Source organism: Trichomycterus rosablanca, chromosome 2 (genome assembly GCF_030014385.1).
Source record: "Trichomycterus rosablanca isolate fTriRos1 chromosome 2, fTriRos1.hap1, whole genome shotgun sequence".
Taxonomy (NCBI): domain Eukaryota; kingdom Metazoa; phylum Chordata; class Actinopteri; order Siluriformes; family Trichomycteridae; genus Trichomycterus; species Trichomycterus rosablanca.
The window spans coordinates 19,863,013-19,886,841 of NC_085989.1; positions in this window are offsets into that span (position 1 = coordinate 19,863,013).

Genomic DNA, 23,829 nt, shown 5'->3' on the forward strand with positions numbered 1-23,829 from the left:
AGGATGATTAGACTACATTCCACAGTTCTTCAGCATTTTTGGGTTTTGCCTAAAAAAAAACGTGTTTCAGATATCAGCCCACAAGTTCTCTATTACCCCTTTTCCACCAAAAAAAAAAACGTGGTTCTTGAACCGGTTCTGTTCAGGTTTCTCTGAACCTTGGTGTTCTGTAGAGAACCGACGCATGTTTCCACCAGTTTTTGAGAACCAAGCAGCGTCATCATCGGTGGGCGTTACTTAACGAAAGTTAAGAGAAGTGATATCATGGCGGAGTGTGTAGATTATATGCAAGCATTTGTGCTGCTGTTACAGATGTTTGTTTTTATGTAAAAAGCATCGATCTAACAATCGGTGATAAGAAGACGTGACGTGTTTGTCTCAGTTGTTGTTTTCTTTAGTTCATTGACGTGAGAAGCGTTTTGCGCTTCGGTTTCACCGCGACTCTCGGCTCAAATAGCCGGTTTACTCAGCGCTTGACTCGAGCGGTGAAACATCACTGAAGTGCCACAACACAAACTTTCATCTGTGTGAAATAACCATCAAATCTACTCTAAAATACAACATGTATCTGTGTTTAGCTGGATTTACTTCACGTGTGGTGTTTATGCAGCTCGGGAAGTTGAAAAAGCTTCACGCTTTATTTTTCACGTTAAGCGTTTTTCGTTCTGTCCGGGTCACGTTTACCACGTTATATCACACAGTTCATCTTTTTAAAGGCGCTTTGAAAATATCAGCGGCAAACTGGCTCAAAATGTAATCAGGTGAACTTTAAAAGAAAAAATGCAGCATTAAGCTTCATACGAGACCCCGGCTGACGCCATTGTTGCTGTCGCTATGCTGTACAACATGACGCGCCCACAGATGGACGACACGGTTCGGGCTGAATAACCAAGTGTTCTGTGGTGCCAGATTGGCCCGCTAGTTCGCTGTCTGGAACCTCTTTTTTCCGATGGAAACACGCGGAACCGGTTCAAAGTCAAGTTCAGGAACCGGAACGGGCTCCGTGCCGCATCGGTGGAAAAGGGGTATATGAGATTAAAGTCAGGGGATTGGGCTGGCCACTCTATTACCTTAATCTTGTTTGTCTGTAATCAAGATGTTTTGGGTCATTGTCATGTTGAAACACCCATTTTAAGGACATCTCTTCTTCGACATAGGGCAACATGATCTCCTCAAGTATTCTGATATATTTAAACTGATCCATGATCCCTCGTATGTGATAAATAGACGTAACACCATGGTATGAAAAACATCCCATATCATAATTTTGTACCACCATGCTTTACTGTCTTCACAGTGAACTTTGGCTCGAATTCAGTGCTCGAGGGTCGTCTGACATACTGTCTATGGCCACTTGACCCAAAAAGAACAATTTTGCTTTCACCAGTCCACAAAATGTTGAGCCATTTCTCTTTGGACCAGTCAATGTGTTCCTTGGCAAATGTTAAGCCATTCAGGACACGTCTTTTTCTTAACAACGGGACTTTGCAAGGAGTTCTTGCTGGTAAATTGGCTTCACTTAATCATCTTCTGTACTCACTGGTAACTTCACATGTTCCTTGATCTTTGTGGAGGTGATCATTGGCTGAGTATTTGCCATTTTGGCTATTCTTACCCTCCTACCTTAAATAAGGGCCAAAATTGACACCCGTTTTTCTGCAGAATGAATGACTTCACCAATTGAACTCCTCACTGCTATTATTTTGAACAATCAATGCTTCGATTACTCAGAATGAGCGGCATGCATGTCCTAATTGTTGGGTTTGTTTTGTTTTCATTACTCTACTACACTTTCAAGTGAATTTTTTGCTATGTAGAAATAGCATTTCTACTAAAAACAGTGATTTATTAGGTTAATGTGTTGGACTGCTATTTTTTTGAACACCACTCTATGGCATTCCATGGTCCAGTGAAACTGCATATATTTTAGGCTAATGTAAAATAATAGGGTTGTTTTTGACACTTATTTTAACGATAAGCGTTTTAGACTCTCAAAAAAAGCTGATTCTCACAATTTCTCAGAACCTCGAGCTATAACACAAGTTTAAAAGTGAAACAGGAGGAAAATCCAGCTAAACACGGATACATGTGGATGCTTTCAGAGTGGATTTGATGGTTATTCCACACAAATGCAGATTTGTCTCATATTCACACTTTGATGACTTTTTACTTCACCGCTCAGGCCAAGCTCTGAACAAAGCGACTGTCCGTTGTTAATTTAAAAATATTTTTATTATAATTTTCTTTTAAGCTGAACACATTGAGGTAAAGGTAAACGTTAAGTTTAAGAATACAAATTTCTTGATGAAGAGCGCTGAGTTTCAAAGATTTTGAGTTTAGGGGACGTTGAGTTACAAGTTATCACTGTAATTCATTTCAAGTAAGCATGTTGTTCTGCTCTGGTACAAACAGTGCAGCAAGGCATGACCGAAATGTGGATGATTCATATAATTATTACTATAATTTTGTTTTTGTACAGTGTGTTTTATTTATTCCACAATGTTACTCGTTTGGTTTGTGGCATGGAATTTAATTATTTGTTAATTATTATGATTGACTGCAGATGTTTAATTTCACCAAATGCAGAAACAAAGGGTGAAAGTTTAAGATAAAAAAATTTTTTTAACCCCAGTTAGAGTCCAACACTTTTTTTTTTCTGTCGAACTAGTCATATTTACACCGATCAGCCATAACATTAAAACCACCTCCTTGTTTCTGCACTCACTGTCCATTTTATCACTGATGATCTACTTTTTTAAATCTGATTTCACCCTGTTCTTCAATGGTCAGGACCCCCACAGAACAGGTATTATTTAGGTGGTGAATTATTCTCAGCTCTGCAGTGACAATGACATGGTGGTGGTGTGTTAGTGTGTGTTGTGCTGGTATGAGTGGATCAGACACAGCAGCGCTGCTGGAGTTTTTAAATACCATGTCCACTTACTGTCCACTCTATTAGACACTCCTACCTAGTTGGTCCACCTTGTAAATGTAAAGTCAGAGACGATCGCTCATCTATTGCTGCTGTTTGAGTTGGTCATCTTCTAGACCTTCATCAGTGGTCACAGGATGCTGCCCACGGGGTGCTGTTGGCTGGATATTTTTGGTTGGTGGACTGTTCTCAGTCCAGCAGTGACAGTGAGGTGTTTAAAAACTCCATCAGCATTGCTGTGTCTAATCCACTCATACCAGCACAACACACACTAACACACCACCACCATGTCAGTGTCACTGCAGTGCTGAGAATGATCCACCACCCAAATAATATCTACTCTGTGGTGGTCCTGGCCACTAAAGAACAGCATGAAAGAGGGCTAACAAAGCATGTAGAGAAACAGATGGACTACCGTCAGTAATTGTAGAACTACAAAGTGCTTCTATATGGTAAGTGGAGCTGATAAAATGGACAGTGAGTGTAGAAACAAGGAGGTGCTTTTACTGTTATGGCTGATCGGTGTATTTACCAGATGTGCCACCACTCACACTTAAGTCATTGTTCAATATGCATTACTCAGCTTTGAATTTTGCTCCTAATGCACAAAAAGGATGGTCACTGTCTAGTCTGGTTTCTTTCTTATAATATTTTTCTTTGCCCCATTATCCTAGGCTTGCACATAAGTAGTTTCTAGACCCACATTTTGTAAAGTCTTTTAGGGATTATAAATATTGTAAAAAGCTTAATAAAAAAAAAACATATGACTTGGTTCTGTGTGAATGACTGTTGAGGTTGACTATTTTCCCTTTGTGAATGAGAAACAGAATGATAAAACTTACCAATTACTAAATCAATATGCCTATTTAGTTTATTTCAAGTAACATCTATCAACTTGTAATATAAAAAAGGATGGCAATTAGTATAGTTGTCCCCCCTCAGTAGTCAGTAGTGCATTTACAATTTAACGATTTACATTAAGTGACACCCATTTATGGTTATTTATTACATATATCAGCCAAGTTACTTGATGGCTTCACACTTGGGTGCAGTAAATTAGCTGTCAAATGAGGAATGTAATTCAGGAATGTAAAATACTGATATAAGAATTATGTTCAGAATAGGCAGGGGAAAATATTTAAAATACTGATCATATTACATTTGGTTTATTATCAATCCAGTTAAAATAAGGTATGATTAGATGATAGATAAATAGTTAGAGCTTTCAGGGCTTCAAACAGGTTCTTGTAATTCAATTAATCAAAAGGCTTTTTCACAGTTTATGCTTTTTAGTTTTCTGATCTGAAGAAAATCTCTTACTAGTTATCTAGGTTATCCAGCATTAATCTGTTTGGGATACAGTAGGTTTGATCTCTGTGTATGATTTTATTACGTGTTTTTTTCAGTTTGAAATGGTTTTTGAAATACAGTGGTACCTTGCAACTTAATGTCAGTTGGTTCTAAGACTGGCGTTGAGTTTAAAAGATGTTGTTTCAAGGTATTTTTTCCTCCATAAGGATGTATGGGAAACCTGTTAATGTGTTTCATGGTCCCGTGGACTTGCATATATCCTAAACCACCAGAAAAACTGGACAGAAAGGTAAGATGTAAGGAGCATCTGAAATAGGGTTCTGACAACTCTGTCCAGTTTTTCTGGTGGTTTAGTTTAAGGTTCTTTTTGCTAATGTAGTTGGAACCTGCTCTGTGCTGTTAGAAACCTGAGCGATTTTGATTGATGAGGGAAATATTGTTGTAGGTCAATGGTTTGTTTGCTTTTTTTTTTCTCTTTAATAAAATGTGTGTTAAAATACATATGTCTTGTTGCTGGCTTGAGGATCTACACAAAATGTTGGAGAAATCAGTCTAAATAAGGTTTCTGAAAAGAGTTCACGTCTGATTATTTTTTTATAAAAAAAAATAAATACAATAAAAAAAAAACTTTTGGGGTTTTAATCCCATTAGTTTTTCTAGTCACTGGTGATCATTGCTTTGTCTCTGCTACTGTGTGTGCATTTTACGTAAGTTTTGCTGTTTTTTATTCTTCTTTTATTTATTTATTTATTTTGTCCCTGTATGTTTTCATTTCATTCCGGTGTTTTAAATAGAGTTTATATTGTTTTTGCCAGTGTATATGTATTGCTTCTGGTTTCAGTATTAGCACTGGGGCTCTGATATTTTTTCTGCATCATAATTTTGTTGTTGTTTTGTTTTCCTTCTCAGTTCTTTTCCCATGTTGTGTATTCTTGTGTGGGCAGGTGGACTGTTAATGACCCAATGCTCCACACACACAACAATATAAGCTTTCTGTGTTGGCTTAGATAGTGTATAAACTTTCCCTGTGTCTTCATCAAAAGTTTATCTTTAAAGTCTTTTCTTGGTGGTTTTCATTCTGGAGACAAACTTTCATGTTCTTAAACATGTTTGATTTCTGCATTTTGCAGCTAAGTGGAAGCATTTTTATTTTGCTTACAAGTCTGCCAAACATTTGCCAGTTCTTTTTCTACTGTTTTAATTTTTATGAGGGGAAATGTTTGAAATTGTCACCCTGTTTGTGGGCACGGCTAATTGTGTGACTACCAGCAATGTATCATTTACCTAAATTTTAGTCTTGGTTAGTTTTTTTTTTTTTTTAGTTTTTTTTCCTAGATTTTCGTCAAACCCCAATTTGTCTTTTTTTTTATTTTTTATTTTATTTATTTATTTATTTATTTCTCAAACTTTTCAATCTCGGTTGTTTTTTTCTTTTATTAATACATTTTTTTTTCTAGATTTTCAGTCAAACCCAAATTTCAGTCTCTTTTTTTCCCCCTAAATGTTCAGTTTTGGTTATTTTTTTAACTTATTTTGTTATTTTTATTTTTTTTCTAAATTTTCAATCTTGGTTAGTTTTTTTAATTAAGTTTTTTTTCTAGATTTTCAGTCAAATCCAAATTTCAGTCTCAGTTTTTTATTATTATTTATTTATTTTATGTTTTTTTTTTTTTTTTTTTGTCAAACCCAAATTTCACTTTTTTTTTTTCAAAATTTTCTTGTCTTGGTTATTTGTTTATTTATTTTTGTTTATTTATTTTTATACCCTAGATTTTTAATCTCGGTTATTTATTTCATTATTATTATTATTTTTTTTTTTAATAATTATTTTTTCTAGATTTTCTTGTTCTAGGAAATCCACTACTGATGGAGTCGTATCCTATCTTTTCTCTTACTTTTTCTACAAGCCCAACATTTTCCAGAACACAACCGACTGCATGGTGTAGAAACAGCGCCTTGGCGCTGCCCTCCACAGCCAAGTTGCAGCGTGTTTGTTGAATGTTGTTACGATTTGGTTTTTACTGATTTTATTTTAAGAAATACATTGTCTCCTCATGTCTACCTCGCTCCATTCCCTCACAGTGAGAGAGAGATGGAGTTAGAGAGAGTAAGAGGTAGAGGGAGAGAGAGAGGGAAAGGGAGAGAGAGGAAGATTGTGACAGCTTTCAGTAGCAGTAGCCGTGATCACTGGAGCAGGAAGCTGAGTGTTCAATTAAATATTTCACGTCCGTGATTGCTGTAGAGCTGCGGTCCCCAGGCTGTCAGACTCCTCGCTGCAACGTTTCTCTGCACTAGCACAGGATCGTTTAATGAGAAAGAAGTGGAAGAGTCCTTCTGATTATTATTGATACTTCCCTTTGTGTGACAACTCCAGATGTCATCTACTGTTTAACATTTTAGATTCAGCACTGAAATTCTTATATCTATTACTTGGTCAAGTACAGTAGCTCAGTGTTAAGTCAACTTGTTTCTAAAACTGTGAGTTAGGCTTTACTTATTTGTCTTCAGAATTGCTCATGCTTTTACTGAAAAGTTAGCTTTGGATTTAAGAGACCCTGTATGGCCAGCTTTGAGTTCAGCTGTTTCAGCCAGACCCAAGAGGTGTTTAATATCAATAATTTAAAAAAGACCATATGTTTTTGACTTTGTGGCAGTTCAGAAAAGCCTCCTTGATGATTTGAACTTCAGTGACCTGTACAGATATCTGACATCAACCCCACTGATCCCTAATGGGATGCACTGGAACCTAATTTTAAACAAGGAATCCATGTCAAACATAAATGCCTGACCTATATAGTGTATCTTTCATGGTAAATGTAGCACTTCCCACAAATGTATGTGTAAAAATCATTTAAGACTAGCGTATACTGGGTTTACCTTGAGGTTTTAATGCTGCTTTATTGATTAGCCACCAGAGTGTTCATCCTAGCCATAGCTATTGATCCCAGCTTTGAATGTGATATTGTTCCATTTCTTTGCCAGCACAGTCACGTCCATGTAAATCACAAAGACCCCAGCCAGTATCTTTAGCATACTGAGTTTGCTGATTTTCGAGTGGTGCTTTACAGTCTTTTTGCAATTACAGTAGAACCTCAATTTAATGTACCTCCATTTGACGGATTTTGGATTTAACGGACAAAATCTGGAAAACCGAATGTTCTTGAATGAAACCAAGACCAGTAGTTTAGTAATTGTCCAGTAGCCTAGTGGTTAAGGTACTGGACTAGTAATCAGAAGGTTGCCGGTTCAAGCCTCACCACTGCTTGGTTGCCACTGTTGGGCCCCTGAGCAAGGCCCTTAACCCTCAATTGCTTTGATTGCATACTGTCACAACTGTAAGTCACTTTGGATAAAAGCGTCTGCTAAATGCTGACGCGCGTTTCTTTGTCTACAAAAGTGATAAGCATTATTTTGTCAGGGGGCTCGTTTTGTTCTCGCCTTTTTCTCTGTGTTTTGTTCTTCATTTTTGCAAGTTCTAGTGCTTAGTTATGTACCAGCATTGCTCCAGTAGCCACCAGCAGTGCTTCAGACTCTAAATAATAGATACTCTGAGTCCCCACTATACAATCATAGCAAAAAAACATGAAATTTCTCCCCAGTAGTACAGTACACCAATTTTAATATTTATTTACAGGTCGTACATTACATATTTACATATCTATTTACAGTGTTTATTTGACTGTTTATCATATGTGCATGTTTAGCACTTTTTGGACCTTAGTGCTGTGTTTTTGTATATTTCCGCACCCCCTGGAAGAAAAACTCGCATTTTACGGACCAGTGCTCCTCCCTTTTAGTCCGTTAAATCGAGGGTCCAATGTACCTTAGTAAAAATCATTTGTGTTAAAATACCAACAAATATGCACAAGTTGCCCGTCCATCATAGGGCAAACACACACACACTCACACAGGACAATTTTAACATGTCTTTGGTTTCTCAGCAGAAACCCATACAGACACCAGGAGAACATACAAACTCCTCACAGAAAGCAGTAGATACATATTTGTAAAAGATCTGAAATTTGGTTAGAGGAGGAGAAGTAAATAACTTTCAGCACCTAAAAGCGATTGAATTATGTAAAATGAATCTTTTCTGATCGTTATTAGGTTCAGATGTCTCAGCTAAACCCATTGCTAACAGATATGCACCGATCAACCATAACATTAAAACCACCTCCTTGTTTCTACACTCACTGTCCATTATATTAGCTCCATTTACCATATAGAAGCACTTTGAAGTTCTACAATTACTGACTGTAGTCCATCTGTTTCTCTGCATACTTTGTTAGCCCCCTTTCATGCTGTTCTTCAATGGTCAGGACTCTCCCAGGACCACTACAGAGTAGATATTATTTGGGTGGTGGGCACTGCAGTTACAATGACATGGTGGTGGTGTGTTAGTGTGTGTTGTGCTGGTATGAGTGGATCAGACACAGCAGCACTACTGGAGTTTTTAAACACCTCACTGTCACTGTTGGACTGAGAATAGTCCACCAACCAAAAATATCCAGCCAACAGCGCCCCGTGGGCAGTGTCCTGTGACCACTGATGAAGGTCTAAAAGATGACCAACTCAAACAACAGCAATTGATGAGCGATCGTCTCTGACTTTACATCTACAAGGTGGACCAACTAGGTAGGAGTGTCTAATCGAGTGGACAAGATATTTAAAAACTCCATCAGCGCTGCTGTGTCTGATCCACTCATACCAGCACAACACACTCTAACACACCACCACCATGTCACTGCAGTGCTGAGAATGATTCCCCACTGAAATAATACCTGCTCTGTGGTGGTCCTGTGGGGGGGTCCTGACCATTGAAGAACAGCATGAAAGGGGGCTAACAAAGCATGCAGAGAAACAGATGGACTACAGTCAGTAATTGTAGAACTACAAAGTTCTCCTATATGGTAAGTGGAGCTGATAAAATGGACTGATCGGTGTATAAAATCAATTATGACAATTATAAATATAATAAATATAAATATATACTGTATATAAAATCCCTTATAATTGGGGCATCAATTTCTTGCCCCAAATTTGTTACAACAGTTTTGGAAAGTTTTGTTACACACACGAGGCAGGTTCGTAAATATATGGTTTTGGTGTGGAAAAACTTCAGTGACTGCACAGAGCCCTGAAATCAAGAACAATTTTGGGATAAATGGGTACAGTGATGGTAAATGTTCCTTTGACCAAATAGCACCATATTTCCACAGAAACACTGCACGATTTTGTGAAAATCTTTCCCTATAAGAATGAAGGCTGTCATAGGACATCTAACAAGCTCAAGATTAGGTATCCACATACTTTTGGCTATAAAATGTATATATTAACCCTAACATAAAAATAAACCTCAGCTTTCATTTATCTGGACTAAAAGCAGTATTGATTTTATTTCTCACTGCACCCGGGTCTTGTACCATTAATGGACAAAGTCATGGGTCAAAGGTTTCAGTTTCTGACAGACAAGTATCCACACAAGCTGCTATTAGCTGACTAAACTAGGCATGTCTAGACTTGTTTCCTGAACTGGGTGAGAGTGTGGGTACGGTAATAGATACTGCTAAATATACAGGTGCTTTATTAGTAATATGTGCTGGATTAATAGTATCAAAAAATGAAGCTACATTAGTGGCTTATTCTTCAACAAAAGTCAAAAATGAAACACCGCTATGCACCAACTATACACACATACACACTTCTACCTGCTATAGCCAATCATGTCTTTGTAAATGGCAGGCCAACCAATAGAACCACTTCATTTTAAATCCTGTTCTCACCAGTGGTGGGCTAGTGTAACAGGCTGCTGCACCCACCCACGCACCTGTCACGAATTCAGCCTCTATGTGCTCCCAGTGTTTGTGCCAAGCACATCATTGAGGTGGTTTTTGTTTATGTCTACGCCTCCTCATTTTAATTGGTCTACTTCTAATGATCCACAGCTGCACCTCGTTTTAGGTGTAATTCTCTGAGTATTTACGCAAGCAGCCGGGGATCGTTCGGTTGGAGACTTTTGGTTTTAAGCTCATGTATTGGTTTGGTGTTTGGATTGTTATGATTGTCATGGTTAGGATTTATAGTTTGAGAGCTTTTCATTGCTCTTGTTCTTGTTTATGCTCATGTTTAGCAGTCTCGTTTAGTGTTAGTCTTGTTCATGTGTGTTTAGATTAGCGATAGCAGTTAGCTTAGCATTTAGCATAGGTCATGTGTTTGTGTGTCTTGTCTTGTGCAAACCTGTCTTGTCTTTTTGTTATTATTAAGCGTTTTGCTATACATCTCTGAGTCTGTGTCCTCCCCCTCGTGTCACGCAATAGCCCATTCGTTACAACCTGTCAAAAATCAGGACAGGAAAATGCAAATAAAATAAGCTCAGTGTTTCCTACATTTACTTTTATTTCATTGCAGACAGTATGAACCCAAGATATTTGGTTCATGCTTGTGTTTTACTTACCCCTGTAAGTCGCTCTGGATACCGAAAATGAAAATGTAAGATATTTCATGTTTTGTTTGGTCACCTTTGTTTTATTTCTTAATATACATCCCAAATTTATTTACTTATGTATTTATTTATTTATTTGGAAACAGTGTTTTAGATAGATAGTACATTTCTATCTCTATGACTGTCTTACATCTTCACTCAAGCCGGAAAGTCTGCACACCCCTTTCATCTTCTCTACGTTTTATTACATTACAGACTCATTTTATAATAGATTGCCAAACTGAGCGATCGGAAAAGACGGGCCTTGGCCAGGGAGGTGAGCAGGAACCCGAGGGTCACTCTTACAGAGCTCCAGCGAATCCTTGTGGAGATGGGAGAACCTATCAGAAGATCAACCATCCAGGCATCACTTCACAAATCACGCCTTTATGGTAGAGTGGCCAGACGGAAGCCACTCCTTAGTAAAAGGCACATGACAGCCCGCTCGGAGTTTGTCAAAAGGCACCTAGAGGACTCTCAAACCATGAGAAACGATTCTCTGGTCTGATGAAACCAAAATTGAACTTTTTGATCTGAATACCAAACGTCACATCTGGAGGAAACCAGGCACCACTTATCACCTGGCTAATGCCATCCCTACAGTGAAGCATGGTGGTGGCAGCATCATTATGTGGGGATGTTTTTCAGCAGCAGGACTGGGACGATTAGTCCTGATAGAGGGAAAGATGAATGCAGCTAAGTACACCGAGATTCCAGAAGAAAACGCTCTGGACCTCAGACTGGGGTGAAGGTTTACCTTCCAACATGACAATGACCCGAAGCACACAGCCAAGAGAACAAAGGAGTGGCTTCGGAGAAAGTCTGTGAATGTCCTTGAGTGGCCCAGCCAGAGCCCAGACCTGAATCCAATCGAACATCTGTGGAAGGAGCTGAACATGGCTGTGTGCCATGCTCCCCATCCAACCTGACAGAGCTTGCAAGGATTGTAGGATGTAACCCCTAAATAAACTATTTTTGTCAGTAAAATAAAATTGAATATTTTCTAAACCCTGTTTTTACTTCATAATTATTGGTGATTGTGTGTAGATGTTTGAGGCAAAAAAAGAACTCAATCTATTATAGAATGAGTCTGTAACATAATAAAACGTAGAGAAGGTGAACAGGGTGTGCAGACTTTCTGGCTTGACTGTATCTGTTTTACATGCTTTTAAAACTCTTTTTTTAGATTTAAAAAAAGGTTGAGGTTTAAGCTTTTTTGTTTGTTTTCCATATCACAGTGTCGCTGTATTACAGCCTCTGCATTTCCCAAGTCAAAGTAACCATTCATTTCACATTTTATCTTTTATTTCTCTCTGAGTACATTTCCAGAATGACAATAGTCCTTTATCACTGGGAGTCACTGTGGCAGCAAATTGTACAAAGCAAACACTGTTATTAAACCAAAGCAGATTTCACAAATGGGTCGCTTCTAAGAGCTATTTTAATTTCTAAAGACCAGTTGACCATAGGGGCAAAGAGGCATTGATTAGGAAAAAATCTGCCTGCCGGCTGAGGCGGAGTGGCCACATGAACAACGATTGGCCTGTTGTTCAGATAGGGGCGGGATTAAGCCGGATGGGGACACTCTCTCAGACTGGTGCGATTACGACCTCTGCTGGCTGGTTGGTGGCGCCTGCATGGAGATGGGAAAGGAGTGCGGTAGAGGGTGTGGCTCTCCGTACACAGTGCTGTACTGCACTGCACTCGTCAAGTGTAGGTGATAAGATGTTCGATTGCTGTGCCGGAGGGGGTGTGGAGCAGCCTCGTCCTCCCCAATCAGGAGCAGGGACCAGCATTAGTGAGAGGATGATTGACGGGCAGAAATTGGATGCGCTATGTAGACACTTAATTCATGGGCATAAGCAAAATCTTTTCATAAGAGGTGCATAAAATCTACTATACAGTCATGTGATCGGCAGTTTGTCCAAACTGGTGACTTTATGGCACTGTCCAAGGTTGTCAAATGTTGATGCAGCCAAAAAAGCTCTGTAACTGTAATTGTTGTAATTACAAAGTGAAAAATCTAAAAGCTTGAAAGAATCAGTCTGCAAGGAGCTGAAGCTAAGCACAAATCATCCCACTCTGTTGCAACAGTTCTAAAATGTCTGTGAAATTAATGTCAGCACAATAATTTTTTATAAGAAGTTTCATAAACCAGGTATCTATTGCCAACCAGCAGTACAAAACCCTAAGAATACCAAATACCACGGGCAAAACCAACTCCCAGCTAAAGCAGGATAAAGGATAAAACAATGCCAGTAAAAATAAATTCAATAGTGTGATTAATCAAACTATTTGTACTAAATAAAAAAATATTGTGTATATACACTGATCAGCCATAACATTAAAACCACCTCCTTGTTTCTACACTCACTGTCCATTTAATCAGCTCCACTTACCACATAGAAGCACTTTGTAGTTCTAGAATTACTGACTGTAGTCCATCTGTTCTTCAATAGTCAGGACTCTCCCAGGACCACCACAGAGTAGGTATTATTTAGGTGGTCGGTCATTCTCAGCACTGCAGTGACACTGACATGGTGGTGGTGTGTTAGTGTGTGTTGTGCTGGTATGAGTGGATCAGACACAGCAGCGCTGATGGAATTTTTAAACACCTTACTGTCCCAGCTGGACTGAGAATAGTCCACCAACCTAAAATATATCCAGCCAACAGCGCCCTGTGACCACTGATGAAGGTGTAGAAGATGACCAACTCAAACAGCAGCAATAGATGAGCGACCGTCTCTGACTTTACATCTACAAGGTGGACCAACTAGGTAGGAGTGTCTAATAGAGTAGACAGTGAGTGGACACAGAATGAGAATCATCCACCACCTAAATAATACCTACTCTGTGGGGGTCCTGACCATTGAAGAACAGGGTGAAATCAGATTAAAAAAAGTATGTAGAGAAACAGATGGACTACAGTCAGTAATTGTAGAACTACAGTGCGCTTCTATATGGTAAGTGGAGCTGATAAAATGGACAGTGAGTGTAGAAACAAGGAGGTGGTTTTAATGTTATGGCTGATCAGTGTATATTTTTTAATACACTATTCATGCATGTAGTGGCGCAGATGAGATTTCATACGATGTGTATATATATATATATATATACAGCCACAACTATATAAAACTGGTTCTAACAGCTTATGTGGCAAGGTCAACAAGATGGTGCCAAGACGGTGCTGCAGAGAGAATGAGAAGTCATGTAGTAGCAACTACGCACACACATTAGAAGATAAGAAAGTTGTGGGCACTCCATGACATTGATCAGAATATACAGTCGAGATATAGTATCTCTACCAAAATAATCATTATATTCTAACACAGTGTCAGTTAAAAAACAAACACAATTATGTGCAAACTGCATCTATAGCCCATGAGTCTGTAACTGTTCTGCAGAAACTGCTAATTTAAGCAAAAAACAACAGAACTAAAAATACCCCACCCACACAGTGCCATATATTAACAGTAATGGCTTTTTCTTTCAAGAATGCATTCATTTAATGCATTTAACAGAACGTATGGGGAGTGATTATACATGCACACTCATGTTCTTTATAACAAATAAAAAAAAAGTAATAAGGTCATTGTATTCATTTCTGTGGTTGTGTCTTTGTATGGAGCCACTTGCTTTTTTCTTTACTTTAGGGTGTGCGAACAGCATTAAATATAAACATGTTTCAATACAATCATTTATTGATTCATTTGTAGTCACTGATTCGAACACACATCTCAGCAGTGGTGGGCTAGTGTAATAGACCACTGCACCACCTAAACCCCTAAAGATCACATATTAACCAAGTAAAAATGCAACAAACCCTAGAAGTGATCTCTTCTCACTTTTAAAAATGCTGTACTTCATGGACAGTCATTCAGACTGCCATATATACACTGATCAGCCATAACATTAAAAGCACCTCCTTGTTTCTACTCTCACTGTCCATTTTGTCAGCTCCACTTACCATATAGAAGCACTTTGTAGTTCTACAATTACTGACTCTTTTTTTATCCTGATTTCACCCAGTTTTTTAATGGTCAGGACCCCCACAGGACCGCCACAGAGCAGGTATTATTTGGGTGGTAGATCATCCTCAACACTGCAGTGACACTGACATGGTGGTGGTGTGTTAGTGTGTGCTGGTATGAGTGGATCAGACACAGCAGCACTGCTGGAGTTTTTAAATATCGTGTCCACTCACTGTCCACTCTATTAGACACTCCTACCTAGTTGGTCCACCTTGTAGATGTAAAGCCAGAGATGATCGCTCATCTATTGCTGCTGTTTGAGCTGGTCATCTTGTTGACCTTCATCAGTGGTCACAGGGCGCTGTTGGCTGGATATTTTTGGTCGGTGGACTATTCTCAGTCCAGCAGTGACAGTGAGGTGTTTAAAAACTACACCAGCATTGCTGTGTCTGATCCACTCATACCAGCACAACACACACTAACACACCACCACCGTGTCAGTGTCACTGCAGTGCTGAGAATGATTCACCACCCAAATAATACCTGCTCTGTAGTGGTCCTGTGGGGGTCCTGACCATTGAAGAACAGCATGAAAGAGGGCTAAGTTATGAGTCTGATTTATTTTTTGGCCTGGCCTGGTTTCTGCTTCTTGATGTTCACAAGTCGTCGTCGTCGTCTTGGTGGGTGGGCTGGGGACCACTGATGATTTTCTTCACAGTCCCCACAGCTCGTGAGCTGTCTGCTTATGTCCTGTTTTGTGACTGATCCAAACCATGTCATGATGGATATGCACAGAAAAGATTCAGTGACTTCAGTGTAGAATTGCTTTAACAGCTCATGTGGCAGACCATGCAGAGCTGCATGGTGTTGATGTTGGGATCCCTCTTCTGGTCTTTAGAGCTGATAGTTCTCAAAAACCTGAAGTTCACCACAGTACACACAGTGTTGTTGGATATTGTCGTAGGAAGCAAAATTGAGGGTTGTCTTCTAAAATCCCTTCTCATCTCCAGAGTTTCGAGCGAGTTCAAGTTATTTTGACTGCACCAGAATACCCATCTCCATCCTGAACCAGTGCTGCAGAAGTGCCATACCTCAGCTTCACCAGCTGTGTTTTTATTTTACAGTGTATTTTAAGACAATCATACGTCTTTTAACCTCTCGGATTTGGCCCGTGGGCCTTGAGTTTGACACACATGCTCTAGGTTGTAGTGCAGTCGCATGTTGAATGCATCATCTACTGACCAGTAAGCAAACTGCAGAGGGTCCAACAGGGGTTCCTTGATATATTTTAGATGTGTCAAAACCAGTCACTTGAAGTACTTTATATCCACAGATTTTAGAGCAACATACCTGTAGTCATTTATTTCTATGATGGGGGTTTCTTGAGGACCAGGATGATGGTGGAAAGTTTGAAGCAGGATGGGACTTCACACATCTTCAGTGACATAATGAAGAAATATGTAAAGATAGAAGCCAGTTGGTCAGCACGGAATCAGAATTGGCTTCATTCACCAAGTACGGACAAGGAACAAGTTGCCGCAGAAAATACATTCTCTGCTGGGTCCTCTTGAGGATGGAGTTGGTGTTGGACTCCCACTTTAGGTCACTGGAAATTGTAGTTCCCAAGAACCAGAAGGTCTCCGCAGCAAACACAGTGCTGTTTGATATTGTGATGGGAAGCAGTGTTGAGGGTTGAGCAGTCTTTGGGACATGAGGATGAGACATTTTCTGGGCTTGGTGCCTTCCTGGTTATCTGTTTCTGGAAAAGCTGGCTCACATCCGTCTCACATATATTCAATGTTGGTTGTTGATGTGCAGGAGTGGAAGGGGTGTGAATGTGTCCCTCTGTTGGGTGGTCTCCTGTAGTTAGTAATATCTTACAGGCCTCTCCACACTGATGGGGAGTCATTGGTAGTTTTCAGCTTTTTAGTGTAGATTTTTTTGGCCAATCTGACCTTTTTCAGGATAAGTGTACAGGGCATTCTCTTTGACCTGACAAAGTTTTCCTAATCTGGATGTAAACCATATTTTGTCATTGTTGTGTTTGCAGAAGGTCATTGTAGGCACACAAACATCTTCAAAAAAGCTGATATATGATGTCAGTGTAAATAAATTTGTCTAGGTCCTGCTTTGCCTCGCTGCTTCATTTATTCAGTGTTTAACCACAGGCTTAGCTTATTTTTGTTTCTGTTTGAATGTTTGAATGCGATGAACCAAGCAGTGATCAGAACGTCCCAAAGCAGCACGGGGTACAGAGCGGTGTGCATCTTTAATAACTCTGAATCAGTGGTCCATACAAAAATACAAAAATGTATGTGTTGTCTGTATTTTGGTAGTTCATGGTTTATTTTTGCTCTGTTAAAGTCCTCAAGGATTATAAAAAACTTAGTCCACATGTTTCTGCTCTCAAACAGGTTATCCTGTTAGCCAGGTTTTTTCTTTGCGTCATCCACATCAACCTGGGGTTGGAAGAAAGCACCGACAAGGATGAACAACTCCCATGGTGAATAAAATGGTTTGCATTTAATAAATAGTGTTTTTAAATTTGGGCTGCAATGTTTCTTTAACACAGTGACAGTCACCAATAGAATCTGTGACAAAAGAATCCACATCCGATATTAAGAAAACAAAACAAAGTACCATGTTTATTTAGGATTAGACAATACCATAATTTACTAAGTGTTCTGATGTGTTTAAACCAATTTAATACAGCCTCTGGTCACACTGATACAAGTAAACAATTCTAGTCAATGTCAAGGAAATCAAATCCTTTCAAATGACAGGATGGACTAACTGATAACAAGGAAGCTGGCTGACTCAAATGACAGACTGTAATTAAAATCTGTAATTATTTTTTTCCTAATGAATCTTTGGTTGACAATGAACAAATTAATATAAAGGCTCATGTGCTAATATTGCCCCTGCATTCTTTCAGATCCCAGAGGGGCAGCTTGCAATGATAATAAGCTATTTAATTCAGATCCATCTAGAGAGACAAGTAAGCAAGGATGAGATATAAAAGACGAGGAAGAACCCCTTGAAAAAAGGGTTCATATTAGAGAAAAGGTACGTGCTCTGCCTGAAGCAATGACATGGTGGGGTCTGTGTTTGCACTGTAGGTGAAAAGATGTTAGCCTTTAATATGTGTAGAGACAGATCTTGATATATATACAGAATATTTTATATATCTTCCTCACAGCACCTGTTAGTGGGTGGGATGTACAGTGTATCACAAAAGTGAGTACACCCCTCACATTTCTGCTAATATTTCATTATATCTTTTCATGGGACAACACTATAGACATGAAACTTGGATATAACTTAGAGTAGTCAGTGTACAGCTTGTATAGCAGTGTAGATTTACTGTCTTCTGAAAATAACTCAACACACAGCCATTAATGTCTAAATAGCTGGCAACATAAGTGAGTACACCCCACAGTGAACATGTCCAAATTGTGCCCAAATGTGTCATTGTCCCTCCCTGGTGTCATGTGTCAAGGTCCCAGGTGTAAATGGGGAGCAGGGCTGTTAAATTTGGTGTTTTGGGTACAATTCTCTCATACTGGCCACTGGATATTCAACATGGCACCTCATGGCAAATAACTCTCTGAGGATGTGAGAAATAGAATTGTTGCTCTCCACAAAGATGGCCTGGGCTATAAGAAGATTGCTAACACCCTGAAACTGAGCTACAGCATGGTGGCCAAGGTCATACAGCGGTTTTCCACGACAGGTTCCACTCGGAACAGGCTTCGCCAGGGTCGACCAAAGAAGTTGAGTCCACGTGTTCGGCGTCATATCCAGAGGTTGGCTTTAAAAAATAGACACGAGTGCTGCCAGCATTGCTGCAGAGGTTGAAGACGTGGGAAGTCAGCCTGTCAGTGCTCAGACCATACGCCGCACACTGCATCAACTCGGTCTGCATGGTCGTCATCCCAGAAGGAAGCTGACGCACAAGAAAGCCAGCAATCAGTTTGCTGAAAACAAGCAGTCCAAGAACATGGATTACTGGAATGCCCTGTGGTCTGACGAGACCAAGATAAACTTGTTTGGCTCAGATGGTGTCCAGCATACCAAGACAACTGTATCTTGCCTAGAGTCAAGCATGGTGGTGGTAGCATCATGGTCTTGGGCTGCATGAGTGTTGCTGGCACTGGGGAGCTGCAGTTCATTGAGGGAAACATGAATTCCAACATGTACTGTGACATTCTGAAACAGAGCATGATCCCCTCCCTTCGAAAACTGCAACAGGATTTCCAACAGGATTTCCCTTTTCCAACAGGATAACGACCCCAAACACAACCTCCAAGATGACAACTGCCTTGCTGAGGAAGCTGAAGGTAAAGGTGATGGACTAAACCCAATTGAGCACCTGTGGCGCATCCTCAAGTGGAAGGTGGAGGAGTTCAAGGTGTCTAACATCCACCAGCTCCGTGATGTCATCATGGAGGAGTGGAAGAGGATTCCAGTAGCAACCTGTGCAGCTCTGGTGAATTCCATGCCCAGGAGGGTTAAGGCAGTGCTGGATAATAATGGTGGTCACAGAAAATATTGACACTTTGGGCACAATTTGGACATGTTCACTGTGGGGTGTACTCACTTATGTTGCCAGCCATTTAGACATTAATGGCTGTGTGTTGAGTTATTTTCAGAAGACAGTAAATCTACACTGCTATACAAGCTGTACACTGACTACTCTAAGTTATATCCAAGTTTTATTTCTATAGTGTTGTCCCATGAAAAGATATAATAAAATATCTGCAGAAATGTGAGGGGTGTACTCACTTTTGTGATACACTGTATTAGGCAGCAAGTGAACATTTTATCCTCAAAGTTGATGTGTTAGAAGCAGGAAAAATGAGCAAGCGTAAGGATTTGAGCGAGTTTGACAAGGGCCAAATTATGATGGCTAGATGACTGGGTCAGAGCATCTCCAAAACTGCAGCTCTTGTGGGGTGTTTCCAGTCTGCAGTGGTCAGTATCTATCAAAAGTGGTCCAAGAAAGAAACAGTGGTAAACTGGCGACAGGGTCATGGACGGCTAAGACTCATTGATGCACGTGGTGAGTGAAGGCTGAACAGGAGTTCAAAGATCCAACAGACGAGTTACTGTAGCTCAAACTGCTGAAGAAGTTAATGCTGGTTCTGATAGAAAGGTGTCAGAATACACAGTGCATCGCAGTTTGTTGCGTATGGGGATGCATAGCTGCAGACCAGTCAGGGTGCCCATGCTGACCCCTGTCCACCGCCGAAAGTGCCAACAATGGGCACATGAGCACTGGAGCTATACCACAGAGCAATGGAAGAAGGTGGCCTGGTCTGATGAATTGCGTTTATTTTTACATCACGTGGATGGCCGGGTGCGTGTGTGTGGCTTACCTGGGGAACACATGGCACCAGGATGCACTATGGGAAGAAGGCAAGCCAGTGGAGGCAGTGTGATTCTTTGGGCAATGTTCTGCTGGGAAACCTTGGGTCCTGCCATCCATGTAGATGTTACTTTGACACGTACCACCTACCTAAGCATTGTTACAGACCATGTACACCCTGATGGCTGTGGCTTCCTTCAGCAGGATAATGCGCCCTGCCACAAAGCCAAAATGGTTCGAAATGGTTTGAGGAGCACAACAACGAGTTTGAGGTGTTGACTTAGCCTCCAAATTCCCCAGAACTCAATCCAGTCGAGCATCTGTGGGATGTGCTGGACAAACAAGTCCGATCCATGGAGGCCCCACCTCACAACTTACAGGAGTTAAGAGATCTGCTGCGAACATCTTGGTGCCAGAAGTAGTATGTTTGAGAAAATACTGAACATTTAAATAACATTTTTTTGTTCTATTTAGGTAAGCACTGGAGTGTAATCATCATGAGCAGTACTGTCTTTAATAGTGTTAGTAAGAGAAGCATGTAAACCCATTTTAAAATGTTTTTTTTCTGCTACATGCATCAAAAAGGGAAAGGAAAATTACCTGCACATATTTTTAGCTCAGCTTTATGTGGGCCTGCCTGAGTGAGTTCAGTAGTCTCAGTTAGACTTATATTGCTTACTTTATGAGTAGCTGTTATTGTAAAGCGGCTACACTTCCTAAAACGGCTGCTCTGCTTCCTGTTTGATTGTGTCAGCCTTTACGATACAGTATATTAACATAATCCGTGATAAACACATTGCACTGCACCTGTATCATACTCCCTGTTAGACATGTTTGTAACCACAGTAAAAATGTACAGTTTTTTTATATAATGATAAGAATATCTATATTCTGTCTGCAACAGAATTTAAAATATACAGTGGTACCTTGTAACTCAACGTCCCCTAAGCTCAAAATCTTTGAAACTCAACACCCTTCGTCGAGAAATTTGTACCCTTAAACTCAACGTTTCCCTTAAACTCAACACTTTCAGTTTGTTTTTTTTGTTTTTTATTAATTTATTTAATTTCAAATTAACAATGAACAGTCGCTTTGTTCAGAGCTCGGCTTGAGCGGTGCAGTAATACGTCATCAATCTGCATTTGTGTGGAATAACCGTCAAATCCACTCTGAAAGCTCCACATGTATCTGTGTTTAGCTGGATTTTCCTCCTGTTTCACTTTTAAACTTGTGTTATAGCTCTGGGTTCTATGAAAGTGTAAGAATCAGCTTTTTATTTCAGTATTTTCAGTGTCAAAAACAACCCCATTATTTTAAATAAGCCTAAAATATAAGTCCAAGTGACAATGGAACGCATTAACAGGTTTGCCCATCCTTACATCCTTATGGGAGAAAATACCTTGACACTCAACGTCTTTTAAACTTAACGCCAGTCCCAGAACCAATTTACATTGAGTTTCAAGGTGTATTTGTATTTGATATAAATGGCAGGGCCAGGGCAGTGATAGCCTAGTGGTAGCCAACCGCTACTGGTAGCCTAGCGGTTAAGGTAATGGACTAGTAATCAAAAGTTCACTGGTTCAAGCCCCACCACTGCCAGGTTGTCACTGTTGGGCCCTTCAGCAAGGCCCTTAACCTTCCATTGCTTAAACAGTATACTGTAACAGTATTGTAAATCGCTTTGGCATTTAGCAGACGCCTTTATTCAAAGCAACTTACAGTACAGTGACAGTATACAGTCTAAGCAATTGAGGGTTAAGGGCCTTGCTCAAGGGCCCAACAGCAGAAACCTGGCAGTGGTGGGGTTTGAACCAATGACCTTCTGATTACTAGTCCAGTACCTTAACCACTAGGCTACAACGTCCCAAACGGTAAAACTAAAAGATTTTACACCCAGTATTATCATGTATAAATTCAATTATGGCCAAAGATACTTCCTTGTGGTCAGCCTGCCTCACCCACTATAGAGTAAGGTCAGGTTCATTTTGCTTTAATTTTATCTTCTACACTGAACAAATATTATACTCACCTGTGGGAGATCTAAGGCCGCCTTTGTGCACTGAGGGAAGTTCAATATTCAGTGCCCTGGAAGCAATTTTGCAGCGCTAATAGAATTCAATAACATGTTTAGAGCTTGCACTTTCATTTGCATCGATCCCTTTTTATTATGATTTACTGAGTCTAGGAAAGAGCCAATCAGCTGTGGCCAGGCTGAACTGCCCGAAAAGCCTACAATCGCAGCACTTGGCCAAAGTAATTAAGTGATTCTGATCGGAAATTAACACTCTGCTCCCTTCAGTGGTATAATCTATTCTTTAGTGACAAGATTAAGCTGGGGATTAAGAAACAAACCTGAAGAGCATTCACTGTGATTAAGCAGCACAGCTGTATTGACTTCATGCTGTTAAGATGTTTACATTAAGAAATGAGAAGAGCTCTGTGAATGAGATATAAAGATCATTCCTAATTCTACATATTAAACCAAAGAGTCTTAGACTTCATTGGACTCTATTTTTGCCACTGTTTGGCCGTTGAGAACTGTAGCTCAATTGTAATTTGTTTTGAGCAGTAGCCACCACAACTGGTAAAACTATTAGTTTAACTAGATTTCTTTTTTTCTATTTTATTTATGAATTTTCTCACGCCTACTCTAACAGCCCTTAGCAGAACCCTTTATCACCTATGCATTCTGCCCAGGCACCTCTCTATCTTTTGAAGACCCCACCCACACAGTCCGCGCATCCCGCCAGGGATCAGAAACATGTCTGCAGGCACTGCCAATTATGCCCACTATACTTACCATATAGAAGCACTTTGTAGTTCTACAATTACTAACTGTAGTCCATCTGTTTATCTACATGCTTTGTTAGCCCCCTTTCACCCTTTTCTTCAGTGGTCAGGACCCCCACAGAACCACGACAGAGCAGGTATTACTTAGGTGGTGGATCATTCTCAGCACTGCAGTGACACTGACATGGTGGTGATGTGTTAGTGTGTGTTGTGTTGGTATAAATGGATCAGACACAGCAGTGCTGCTGGAGTTTTTAAATACCGTGTCCACTCTACTAGACACTCCTACCTAGTTGGTCCACCTTGTAGATGTAAAGTCAGAGATGATCTATTGCTGCTGTTTCAGTTAGTCATCATCTAGACCTTCATCAGTGGTCACAGGACGCTGCCCATGGGGCGCTGTTGTCTGGATATTTTTGGTTGGTGAACTATTCTCAGTCCAGCAGTGACACTGAGGTGTTTAAAAACTCCATCAGCATTTCTGTGTCTTATCCACTCATACCAGCACAACACACACTAACACACCACCACCATGTCAGTGTCACTGCAGTGCTGAGAATTATCCAACACACAAATAATGCCTACTCTGTAGTGGTCCTGGGAGAGTCCTGACCATTGAAGAACAGCATGAAAGGGGGCTAACAAAGCATGCAGAGAAACAGATGGACTGTAGTCAGTAATTGTAGAACTACAGAGTGCTTCTATATGGTAAGTGGAGCTGATAAAATGGACAGTGAGTGTAGAAACAAGGAGGTGGTTTTAATGTTATGGCTGATTGGTGTATAAATTTGGTTAATTTGACACTTATAAAAAAATAAGATGGAATAGTGATCTTTTGCCTAGGTCTAGGTTCACATGACGTCCTTTAAAAGTATATTGACTGATGCTTACAAGATGCAGTTTTTAAGTTCAATGTAAATCACAAAGCAATTCATGTCAGTATCAATCATAGTTCTGATAGCTGAATGCGGCATGT